This window comes from Bactrocera tryoni, unplaced genomic scaffold, assembly GCF_016617805.1.
Source record: "Bactrocera tryoni isolate S06 unplaced genomic scaffold, CSIRO_BtryS06_freeze2 scaffold_11, whole genome shotgun sequence".
Lineage (NCBI taxonomy): Eukaryota > Metazoa > Arthropoda > Insecta > Diptera > Tephritidae > Bactrocera > Bactrocera tryoni.
This window is the reverse complement of record NW_024395824.1, coordinates 19,708,835-19,720,953: the sequence shown is the minus strand read 5'-3', so window position 1 is coordinate 19,720,953 and position 12,119 is coordinate 19,708,835. Positions and strand designations below refer to the sequence as shown.

The following is a 12,119-nucleotide window of genomic DNA, read 5'->3' as shown; positions in this document are numbered from 1 at the left end:
CCCTAGTACAAGTAAGAAGAGACCAATTGACAACATTTCTCCCCAACATTCAGCCCCAAATGCAAAATAAAATATCATTTTTATCGCCTGACCTGCAAATGGAAGCAAATCGAGATACTGACCACCTGACCCAAAGTACACCGCAAACGAAACAGAAAATGAACAAAATGGGTCTACTTGACGAGCAAATAAAAAAGATCCAAAAAAAGATGGAGGACAATGTTTTAAAAGTTCTAAACACGCTTATGAAGCAACAGAACGAACATGCACAAGAACAGACTGAAACAAACAGATGGATTAGAAAACTCTATGGAATTGAAAAAGATAAATTGAAGGAAATGAAGCGATATAATGCTGTGATGGAAAAAAAGTTTATTCATTGATAGATTAGAAAAAAAATTAGAACTTGAACTACAACATTTAAATAAGCCATATGTTTTTATTTTGAATGTCAAACAATTCGTTTACTGAATTTTTATGTCTATTTAAATAATTTTGATATGAACACATAATATGAACTAACATTAAAAAAAATCTCTAATTCTATTTGCTTCGTCGGTAGGCATCTATATCATTCTCATCTTCATTGGAATATGCATTTCAGTTGTATCCAGGTTTAACACATTTACATATGTTTTAATTTGAATTAAAATGCAAACGAATATTATGCAATGCGCAGCATAAATTAACAATACGCGCTGCTTTATATGGTGCGTAATGTAGTCCTCGTTCACTACAAAGACAACGAAATACCAATTTTATAATAATAAACCTATTGTTTTCTCAATAACAATTCGGCATTTAGCATTATATGTGTTGAATCTCCTTTTTCGGACGCATGTTATTGATTCCCTAAACGGAGTTATGAGCCACGGTTGAAGAGGGTAGCCTTTGTCACCTTTAAAAAATATATCTATATTCGATTAGTACATTCGTATAAATTGATAGTAGTTTTAGCAAATTATTGTTACCTAGTATTAAATATGCATGTTCTCTCCAATAATTTGATGTGCTAATGATTTTCAGATCACTCATATTCCATATGTGAGAATCATGACTACTGCTGGGATACTTCGCACAAACGTATCGTATTTGCATCTTGTGGTCGCACGCCTACATATGAAAAACATATATGTACATATATACAGAATACTGAGTGAAAAGTTAATTTTGAAAAAGCCTAACCGCCATAACATTCAGACTTGAGAATCCTTTGCGGTTAAATACAGATGTTTATTTCTTGACGGTGCCATTATCTTTACGTGAGTTCCATCAACTGCCATTGCAACACCAGGAATTTTTGATTATCCAAAAAAATATTTTTTTGCTTCTAATTCCTCGCTAGCGGTCTTGTCAATGGAAATCCACCTTGAACATAGCCTGTACTCAAGAATGTTGAGTACTTCATCTAATTCAACACAAATTGTCGATTGGGCCATATTTATATTGAAGTCCTTTCCAAGACAATGTTGATAACTGCCTGTGGCTAAGAAACACAGACATGCAGCAAGTTTTATTTTTGGAGAAAGAGAACCTTGTCTTTTGTGATTTCCAAGTTCATTTTCGCATTCCCCCTTTTGTTGATCCGAAAATTTTTGAAGAAACTGCCTATGTACATACATACATCTAGATATATATATAAAAAGAAGTTACATTTCCTTGGTAATCTTATAACTCAAGAACCGCCGAATCGATTGACACAAAAATTTTAGAGATCGTTCCTATCTATAAGGGGGTGGTTTGTGTGAAGTTTGTTTGGAATCGGTGCAGCCGTTCCTGAGTTTGACATTTTTTGTGAGTAAATACACTGTACCAAAATCAAGTATTTGCAATACGATTTATCAATTTTACATCGTGCTCTCATTGCGAACAGAATATTAATTTGCTGTCATTGAGATTCAGTTGACAGTTTTCTTATGTGCTTTGAGTTCTTTTATATCTTGCTCTCATTTTGAACAAACATACTTTTGGTGAGTGTTAACCATGTGTTTCTTTTTTAATTGTATTTTAATTTAGCTTCATTTTTATATATATAGTTCAATTGCCAAGCGTTACTTAATTTTCACAACGTTAATTTGATCTCATTTTCCGGTGAGTGTTTTTTCTTTATTTGCGCAATTGAGGTTATGTCCAGTGTGAGTGTATGTGAATTCATATTTCCACGCACACACATTGAAGTTTGAATGAAATGTATAATTTTTTCTAGAAATAATTTTCAATGTATTGCTTTTACATTCAATTAGTCATACACTGTACTGAAAGAATGCCACGTTCAAGACGACCAAACATTGGCAGACGTTCACCAGAGAACGTTTAATATATGTAGATAAAGTTCAACTACGGACAAGCGTGTGAACTGTCAAGAGCTAACAAAATCCTATTAGTGGATTTCACCACTTTTGGCTCAGAAGGAGAAATTTTAACAGAAATGAGTGAACAGAGCTGAGTATTGAATGAAAATTATGCTCAGAAATATACATTGCTATTACAGACGCATGTTGGCCTTTTGGCTTATATTTTTATACGTTTACATGCAATCATATCAATTGATATGAATATCATTTCGCAAATTTTTGTGAATTCATGCAAAATTGATAACATTATTATAAAATTATGCAATTTCCACAACAATATTTGTAGTTAACATGCAAATTAAAGCTACCTTTTCAAATATTTCTTATCTTTGATAATATTATATAATTTCGTATGCATGTACTTATATGTCTGTATGTATGTATATGCTATATACACATATATATGAAATATTATCGTAATATCCTAAAATCATAATATATTACAATAATAATATATGTATGTAAATCACACCTCTTATCATTTCAAACTTTCATACGCATCTATCCTGCAGATATGTATGCAAGTACAAATCAATTTGAAATCAAAAAATTGTCATTTATCAGAAATATAAAAAGGCGCGCGCTGCTCTATATTTACGTACACACATATGTATGTATGTATGTGCGTATGACATTCTCACACAAATAATATATGCGTACGCATGTAAATCAAAAAATACAAACATTCTTCTGGAAAAAAAACAATAGTCTCAAAAATCATCATACATACTTACAATATGAGTACACATGTAAATATGTGCGAATGACATTCCCACACAAACAATGCATACACAACATACATACTCACATGCATTCACATGTGGATATGTCACCCGCAAAAATTACACATATTGTTTTACAAAACCAACAATCGTTTGAAAAAGCATCAGAAACCAATATGGCAGCCAAATTGCCGATGTCAAAATTTATAGTAAATTACCCAACAACAAAATTTTCATTCATGAACGCAAACGTACTTTCAAAAAGCATATTCGATTCATTCATAAAAGCAAACGCCATTACATCTCTCCGAGTATGCCTTGCCTACAAGCGTCTTTTCGCGACGATTTCAAAAGCTAAAAATCATAAATTGAATATATTTCTGAAATGTATGAGAAGGAAAAAGTGACAACCCCGTAAAAATTAGTATTAAAATATATTATACAAAAAAACAACATAGTTTATTTGTCGATTTTCAATTCAAGAAATGTTTCAAAGAAAATATTCAATATTCCTCTGATTCATGTGTACAGTCAATCCCGGCTAAGTAGTACTCCGCTTAAATGAAAATCAAATCCCTCCCTCATCACTCTTAACAGCCTATATTATATCTTGCTGCATCTCACGGTTTGTTTTTTTGAAATAATTAGAAGTTATTGTTTTAAGGACCACTTGCTTAAGTATCCGCACTCGGTTATGTGCCACATTACATTTTTATTTTTAACAAACCACAAAAATTCGGTATCATTGATTGTGGCACATAACCGGGATTGACTGTATTTGTCACGGAATGTGAAAAATATTTTGTAATTCTGAAATATTTTTACGCAACTGCGTCGTTATGTATGCAAGGTCACACACAAACCTACATATTTACGCTGGTTTGTAGGCGAAGCTGTACAGCGGCAAGGAAAGCGGTGACAATCGTTTGATTTTTTTTGGTACAGCTCGGATTTTCTACCAACAACACATTGACTTTTTGACAAAACGTGAAGTTCGGACATTGGTTGTCCGTGACAACGGAGTTTTTGTATGAAACAACGGGTGTATATATTTACACATACAGTTGTTTGTAGACAAATTTGCAAACATTATGCGAATGATTCTTTCAAATTTGTTTACATGAACACAAAATTATGTATGTGAATATGTGAACTTTATGCGTAGGGTTTTTAAAATCTGTTTACATATACACATGATTATATGCATATGACTTTTAAGATTTTATCAAAACGGGATTTTATCAAAAAAAAAATGTTATCATTACGGGTATGGTTTTTAAAAATCTGTTTTTAAAAATCTGTTTAGTATGTATGTATATTTACACACAATTACATCCATATGCGAATACTTATGTATTTACGTCGGCTTGGTTTTCAAAACGTTATCAAAACCTCTAATGCCCAATACAAGTACATGTACTTATGTATGTATGAATGTATATTTATTTAGGTAATAATGGAAATATGACTTTATTATAATTACCAACAGATTTAATGAAATTTATCATTAAATATGTCAAATTGCACATACATACATAATATATATACATATGAGCTTTGTTATCAAATATGTACATATATATATGGAGAATATCTATAAATGATATCCATAGCCTCATAGCATAGCATCATTTTTCTCATTTAACACTGAAAATGCTCAATTCTGCTATTTTCGACGCTCCTGTTAAATATTGGTGAAATCCGCTTATAGAAAAGAGTACCCCTGATTTTGCGGTGAAATCCACTAATAGAAAAGAGTACCCCTCCAAAAAATTAAATATCGTAAGTTTGGCAACGCGGTGAACCTTCTCTATATTATACGTTCTCTGCGTTCACGTCAATCAATTGCTACAGCGTTAAATCGAAGATCACAAAGTGAAGAAGATCGTGTTCGACGAAATGAAATGGAAACACAACGACACAGACGGAGAACTCACTTAGATAATAGTGAAGCACCAAGAAACCGTCGTGGGTGTACGTCCGTTTATGATATACGTCAAATGGAACACGCGGCTTTCAATTACGATGCCACCATTGATTACAGCATGTATGCCTACATTGGCCAGATGAATATACATAGAATGTATACATTGCAAAGCATTTAAATTCATAAACGAAACGTCTGGCATGTGTTGTGCTGGTGGGAAAGTCAAATTACCGGTACTAGAACTTCCGCCAGAACCTTTGCATTCATTGGTTTTTGGTAATTCGCCAACGTCAAAACATTTCCTCTTAAATATTCAAAAATACAATTCATGCTTTCAAATGACATCTTTTGGAGCTTCAAATATTATAAAAGATGGATTTATGCCGACGTTTAAGGTGATTTCTTCGTGTGGAATTAGCAATATAATTTTTAATTTATGTGCCGTCCCTGTGTTCGATGTTTTTAGAAATTAAGATCCGTTATCATCTATATATATTTCTCGACCGTTACAGATTCAAGGTCAAATATACCATAGAGCTGGGTCTTTGCTACCATTCCCAGATGGTGATCATAAATTTTTGCAAATATATTTCATTGATGGTGAGAATCGTGAATTAAATAAGCTCTATGCAATTTCGACGAATACGAGAAGATCAATCGTGAATGAATTGCAAACATTTTTTCATCAACACAATGAATTGGTGAAATTGTTTAAAGTGGCACTCGAACGGATGCCCTCCGATGGCCACAAAATCATAATAAAAGCCGATAAAACACCAATTGGGGAGCACACCAGACGATTCAATGCACAAACGATTGATGAAGTAGCCATTGTTGTGGTTGGCGAACAGTTTCAGTCGCGAGACATTGTTTCGTATCGTAGAAATGAGAATTTACAACGTATTTCAGAACTCCATCGCTGTTATGATGCATTGCAATACCCCATTTTGTTTTGAAGAGGGGACGATGGCTATCACATCAACATACCAATGATAAATCCAACAACTGGTACATATACATTTTATTTTGTTTAACATGTTCGCGTTCATTTGAATTTAGCGGGTGGCTGCCAGATAATCACTTAATTTTTCCATACAAAATTGAAGAGCGGGAATTCCCGCTTTTTTTCTACATTTTAATTTTCTTTAATTTTTTTAAATAGTCTGAACAAATTTGGGAATTCCCGTCATTACCACATGAATTTCCTATGCACTTTTGTAGGGATTTCCCGCATTTCGTTTTATTGAAACTTCCCCTCAACAAACCACAAATGACTGGCACGTTAACTTTGAATGGGGATTCCCCAAATTAAATTTGTTTGAATTGCAGTTGTCCTGTCAGGGATGGTAGTTCACGACTTTACCAACACTAAAAATGTGCAGCGGTAGAAAAGCCTTATTCAAATAGCGCGGGAATTCCCGCAATTGTTTTATTGAAGGAAACATGAATGACGGGAATTCCCGCAATTTACGCGAATGTACTAAATATGATTTATAAATCATTTTCATTCGCTAATTAATTTCTGCAATACAGGTCAATAATCAACAAAAAAGTCAGTGCGATGAATTTTTATTCGTACCGATTGATGATTCGCCCTCAAGAAACAAATTTTATTTTGCGATGCAATCAACTTTCGCATCAATATATCGTCGATATGTACGCCAAAAGTGAAAGTGAGCGATTAAATTTCATCCGTTACAATCAAGCCCGATTAAGATCAGAGGAATACATACATTTGCGTGACGCAATAATCAATGATGTAAATGTGAATGATATCGGCCGTTTAACAATTTTACCATCATCATATATTGTTAGTAGCCCACGTCATATGCATGAATATACGCAAGATGCGATGACATATGTACGAAATTATGGACGACCGGATCTATTCATAACACTTACGTGCAACCCGAAGTGGATCGATGTGTCTGATTGTTTACTTGATGGTCAGGTGCCAAAAGATCGGCATGACATAACTGCCCGTGTATTCCAACAAAAATTTAAAAAATTAATGGATCTGATTGTCAAACTCCGTGTGTTTGGAGAAGTGCGGTGCTTTATGTATACCATAGAGTGGCAAAAAAGAGGCTTACCTCACGCACATATTTTGATTTGGTGCGTAAACAAAATAACCCCTGATATGATTGATACCGTCATATCGGCCGAAATTCCAGATCAAACCATCGACCCAGGATTATTCGAAGTTGTCACGAAAAATATGATTCACGGTCCCTGTGGTGATATTAATCGAAATTCACTTTGTATGATTGATGGTAAATGTTCGAAACGTTTTCCAAAGCAATTGATTGCTGAAACAATTACAGGAGATGATGGATATCCACAGTATCGTCGACGATCAACTGAAGACAACGGTAAATCAACTGTAATTAAAATTAAAAATCAAGATGTTGAAATCGATAACCGTTGGATAGTTCCGTACTCACCGATGCTGTCAAAAATGTTCAACGCTCACATCAATGTAGAATATTGCAAGTCTGTAAAATCAATCAAATATATTTGCAAGTATGTGAATAAGGGCAGCGATATGGCTGTTTTTGGAGTGGCTCCTGAGAATAATCATGACGAAATTTTGCAGTGCCAGATGGGGCGCTATATTAGTACGATTGAAGCTGTATGGCGTATTTTATCGTTTCCAATTCATGACAGACATCCGGTTGTTGTACATTTGGCAGTTCATCTTGAAAACGGCCAACGTGTTTACTACACTGCTGCAAATGCCGAACAAAGAGTAGTAGAGCCACCAATAACTACACTGACAGCTTATTTCCAGTTATGTGAAACTGATGAATTTTCCAGGACTTTGCTATATTCGGAAGTGCCTCACTATTTCACATGGAATGCATCAACAAAAAAATTTCAACGTCGCAAACAAGGCACACCCGTTGATGGTTATCCAGGTATTTTTCGAACAGATGCTTTGGGACGCATTTATACAATAATAAATACACAGATTTCATGGCTGAAGACATTTTAATTCGACTTCGACATCGTTCCAATGATCCTGCATTGCTGCTGACATTGGAAATGTATAATGAATGAAATGCATTAGGGCAATTAGGATTGACTCCACCAAATCGTCAAATGCATGATTTATTTGAACGAGAATTGCAACGCGAACTGCAATTCGATCGTAATGAATTGCGTGCGTTCGTACAAACTTATACTCCACAATTAAATAATCAACAAAAATATGTACATATATGACACAGTGATGCAAGCTGTAAATGACAACACTGGTGGATTGTATTTTTTGGATACACCTGGCGGCACTGGAAAAACATTTTTGATTTCATTAATACTGGCAACGATTCGGTCGGAACAAAAAATCGCATTGGCACTTGCTTCTTCCGGAATTGCAGCTACATTACTTGATGGCGGCCGCACAGCACATTCCGCCTTGAAATTGCCATTGAACAACCAACATGCAATATTTCAAGGAGTTCTAGATGGCTAAAGTCTTGCAACAAACATCCATTATTTTATGGGACGAATGTCCAATGGCCCAGAAAAAATCTTTGGAAGCCTTAAATTGAACATTACAAGATTTGAGACGGAGTTTACAGCTGTTTAGCGGTGCACTAATATTGTTATCTGGTGATTTTCGTCAAACGTTGCCTGTTATTCCGAGATCAACACCAGCTGATGAAATTAATGCATGTTTGAAAAGTTCATTTTTGTGGGCACACGTACAAATGCTTTCGTTGACGACCAATATGCGTGTAAGTGTTCAAAATGATTCTTCAAAGCACGATGCAGTTTTCAAAGCAATTGCTGAAGATGGGCGATGAAAAAATGGCAAGTGATCAAAATGGGTTTATCACGTTACCGAATAATTTTTCAATAATTGTATCATCAAAAGAAGAACTCATTGATCGCGTTTTTCGAAACATTGCTCAAAATTATAATAACCATGATTGGTTACGAGAACGTGCAATTTTAGCACCAAAAAATGTCAATGTCAATGAAATCAATTTCCACATCCAGGAAAAATTGCCAGGTAATTCGGAAACGTATAAATCCATTGATACTGCTATGAATGATGAAGACGCAGTCAATTATCCGGTTGAATTTTTAAATTCTTTGGAACCACCAGGCATGTATACCGCATACTTGAATTTGAAATTGGTTCATCGATTATACTTTTTCGAAATCTTAATGCACCGAAACTTTGTAATGGGACGAGACTTTCAGTGAAGAAATTGATGCCAAATTTAATTCAAGCAACAATTCTCACTGGCAAAGCAAAAGGTGAAATTGTACTAATACCGCGCATCCCATTCGAATTTAAACGTCTTCAATTTCCTGTTCGGCTATCTTTTGCTATGACCGTCAACAAAGCCCAAGGGCAAACGCTCCAGGTGTGTGGAGTTAATTTAGAGGAAGCTTGCTTTTCTCACGGTCAACTGTACGTGGCATGTTCAAGAATTGGAGCCACGAAAAATTTGTTTATTTATGCACCACAAAATAAAACAAAAAATGTTGTGTATACAATTGTATTAAATTGAACATTGCTTTTCTTTTTCATTATTGTGTTAAGAAATCAAATCTTTTAAGCAATCAATTTTTTGCGTAGAGAAGCGCGCCGGGTAACGCTAGTGTGTGAATAAAATATTGTTTTTTTTAGCTTAAATAGTTCAACTCACTTATGGTCATCCATTTCCAACACACCTTTTGAAATATTCCTCAAATTTCTGCGCTCACGACGAATGTTTACACTATTTTCATCATCAGTATCACTTAAATATAATGCAATTTTATCCATTTTAAATATTTTTAAAAAGAACCAAAAAGCTAAGACAATTTATTTTATTTTTCAAACTTGTCAAATTTGTTGATAACACAGTTTACTTATGGTATGGTAAAGTAAGTAATCGACGGTATCAATGTTCGCATGAACATTTTCGATCGAAAATTCTTTCCGCAACGAATTCGATTTCGATGATTTAAAATATATGTATATAAAATGTGAAATGTTGTAAAAATGTAAATAAAAGAAATACTAAGTAATATAATAATACCCAACGATTACCCTCCTCTCGCCCAACCGCCGCGAGGGGCGCAATCCGCGAACGAGCGGAATAAGCCGAGTCATAAAGAGGCAAGAGAGTTTTAAGCGTTGCGATCTTAAGCTGCTCAGCTACAGAAACAAACATTTCACCAGCCAAAATTAAGAATTAGATTAAAGTTTATTATTTTTAAGAGTAGATAAAATAATTTTTTTAATGGTAAAGTGTGAGTCTGTTAGATTAAATGAGCTGGAATGAGAATTGAAATCATGACATGTACGGCGGAATGGTTCGTTTAACTCAAAATTTGTTCTAGAAAATTTTAAAAGTAAGGGTCTGAACTGCCTGGTAGAGCGAGCGGGAACGTTAAAATTATTATCAGATAAGGGAGATGGGCTACAGACTGACCCTTTCATGAGTTTTACAAGAAATATTGTACCAAACATCTCCCTACGACTAGCGAGTGTCGGGAGATTTATAAGTTTTAAACGGTTAGTGTAAGGGGGAAGTTTAAACTGGAATCCCAATGCAAATGATTTAAGGCAAAAAGAATCCAATGGACTTGGTAACTAGGGTTCCAAACCACAGAAGCATACTCTAATATAGGCCTCACCAGAGATGTAGAAAGTATTTTTGTGGTAAGCGGATGTCTAAATTCTTTAGACCAACGTTTAACAAAACTAAGTGCACCTTTAGCTTTAAAACCCGTGGAAGATGCGTGAAGATTAAAATTGAGTTTGGGGCCCATAGTTACTCCCAGATCAACAAAACTGCATACTTGCTCCAACCTAAAGTTTTGTATTGCGTATAAAGTAGAGTCTACAGATCTACGTGAAAAGCACATCGTTTTACATTTTTTAAGGTTTAATGGCATGTCATTTCTATCTGTTGGAAGACAACCCTGTCAACTCACATATTCATGCAGCCCTGCGTTTTTCATTTTTACTTTGAATGTATTTTTTCTAACGTACTTGCGTTTTGACTTTGAATCAATAAACTTCATTTTGTACTTTAATAGAAAAGCAATATTATAGAACCGTTTTATTTGCACCGGGAATATTCCACAAGGTACGACCTTCCAACAGGTTATGGGTCCAGGTGCAAATTCCTGGGAGCCGAGTAAAATGAGTGCGTCATTTTTCAATATTGAGAAATTAGATGAATCTAATTACGATTCGTGGAGTCTACAGCTGCAAAGTGTTCTAGTGCATCAAGAATTATGGTTCGTTACGTGCGGAGAGACTGCTTGTCCAGTCGAGGGTGCAGATGAGAAAGCGTGTTACTTTGGAAAGCAAAGGATGAAAAAGCAAAGGCCACAATTATCCTTAGCATAACACCTATGCAAATAAGCCATATTAAAACCTGCAACACAGCGAATGATGCATGGAAGCGATTAAAAGAGGTGCACATACCAGAAGGTCCGGTAAGAAAAGTGACATTGTTTAAGCAGCTAATTGCTACTCGAATGGCTGATGAAGAGAGCATTCAGCAATATGTTTGCAAGTTTACAACACTCGCAGAAAAGCTAAAGGAAATTGAAGTTGACCTGAAAGAGGAATTGATTGTTATTATGCTACTGGCAAGCCTTCCAAAAAGCTTTGAAAATCTGGTGGTTGCTTTGGAATCGCGTGATACGCTACCATCCCTTAATGCAGTTAAATCAAGCTGATAGAAGAAGGCGAACGAAGAAAAATAAGCAATTCTATATATACCGAAAGTAGGGCGCAGGCGTTCATTGCACAAGAAAGCACATACGCTGAAAAAAGGTGTTTGGTTAACGCAAAGTCAAATGACACAGCAAGTTCAAATAGCAAAAGCAATGGCAAAAGCACACGATCGAACCTCAAATGCTATTTCTGTGGAAAAAAAGGCCATTTCGCGGCACAATGCAAAGAGAAACAACGAGAACATTCTATGCAACAAAATGTTAAGAAAAATGGTCTGTTCGTCGCAAGCAATGACCGATTTTTACATAGCGATGCTTGGTGCGTCGACAGCGGCGCTTCTTCACACTTATGTTGCAACCGCAACATGTTCGATAAGTTTGAGACATGTGAAGAATCAATCATGCTGGCGGGCGACAATAAGA

General features: G+C 35.1%; 1 pseudogene; it reads right to left on the bottom strand.

Moving 5' to 3' along the window:
- Nucleotides 1–524: 524 nt before the first annotated feature.
- LOC120779839 lies at nucleotides 525–1,098 on the bottom strand (annotated as a pseudogene).
- Between the last annotated feature and the right edge of the window lie 11,021 nt (nucleotides 1,099–12,119).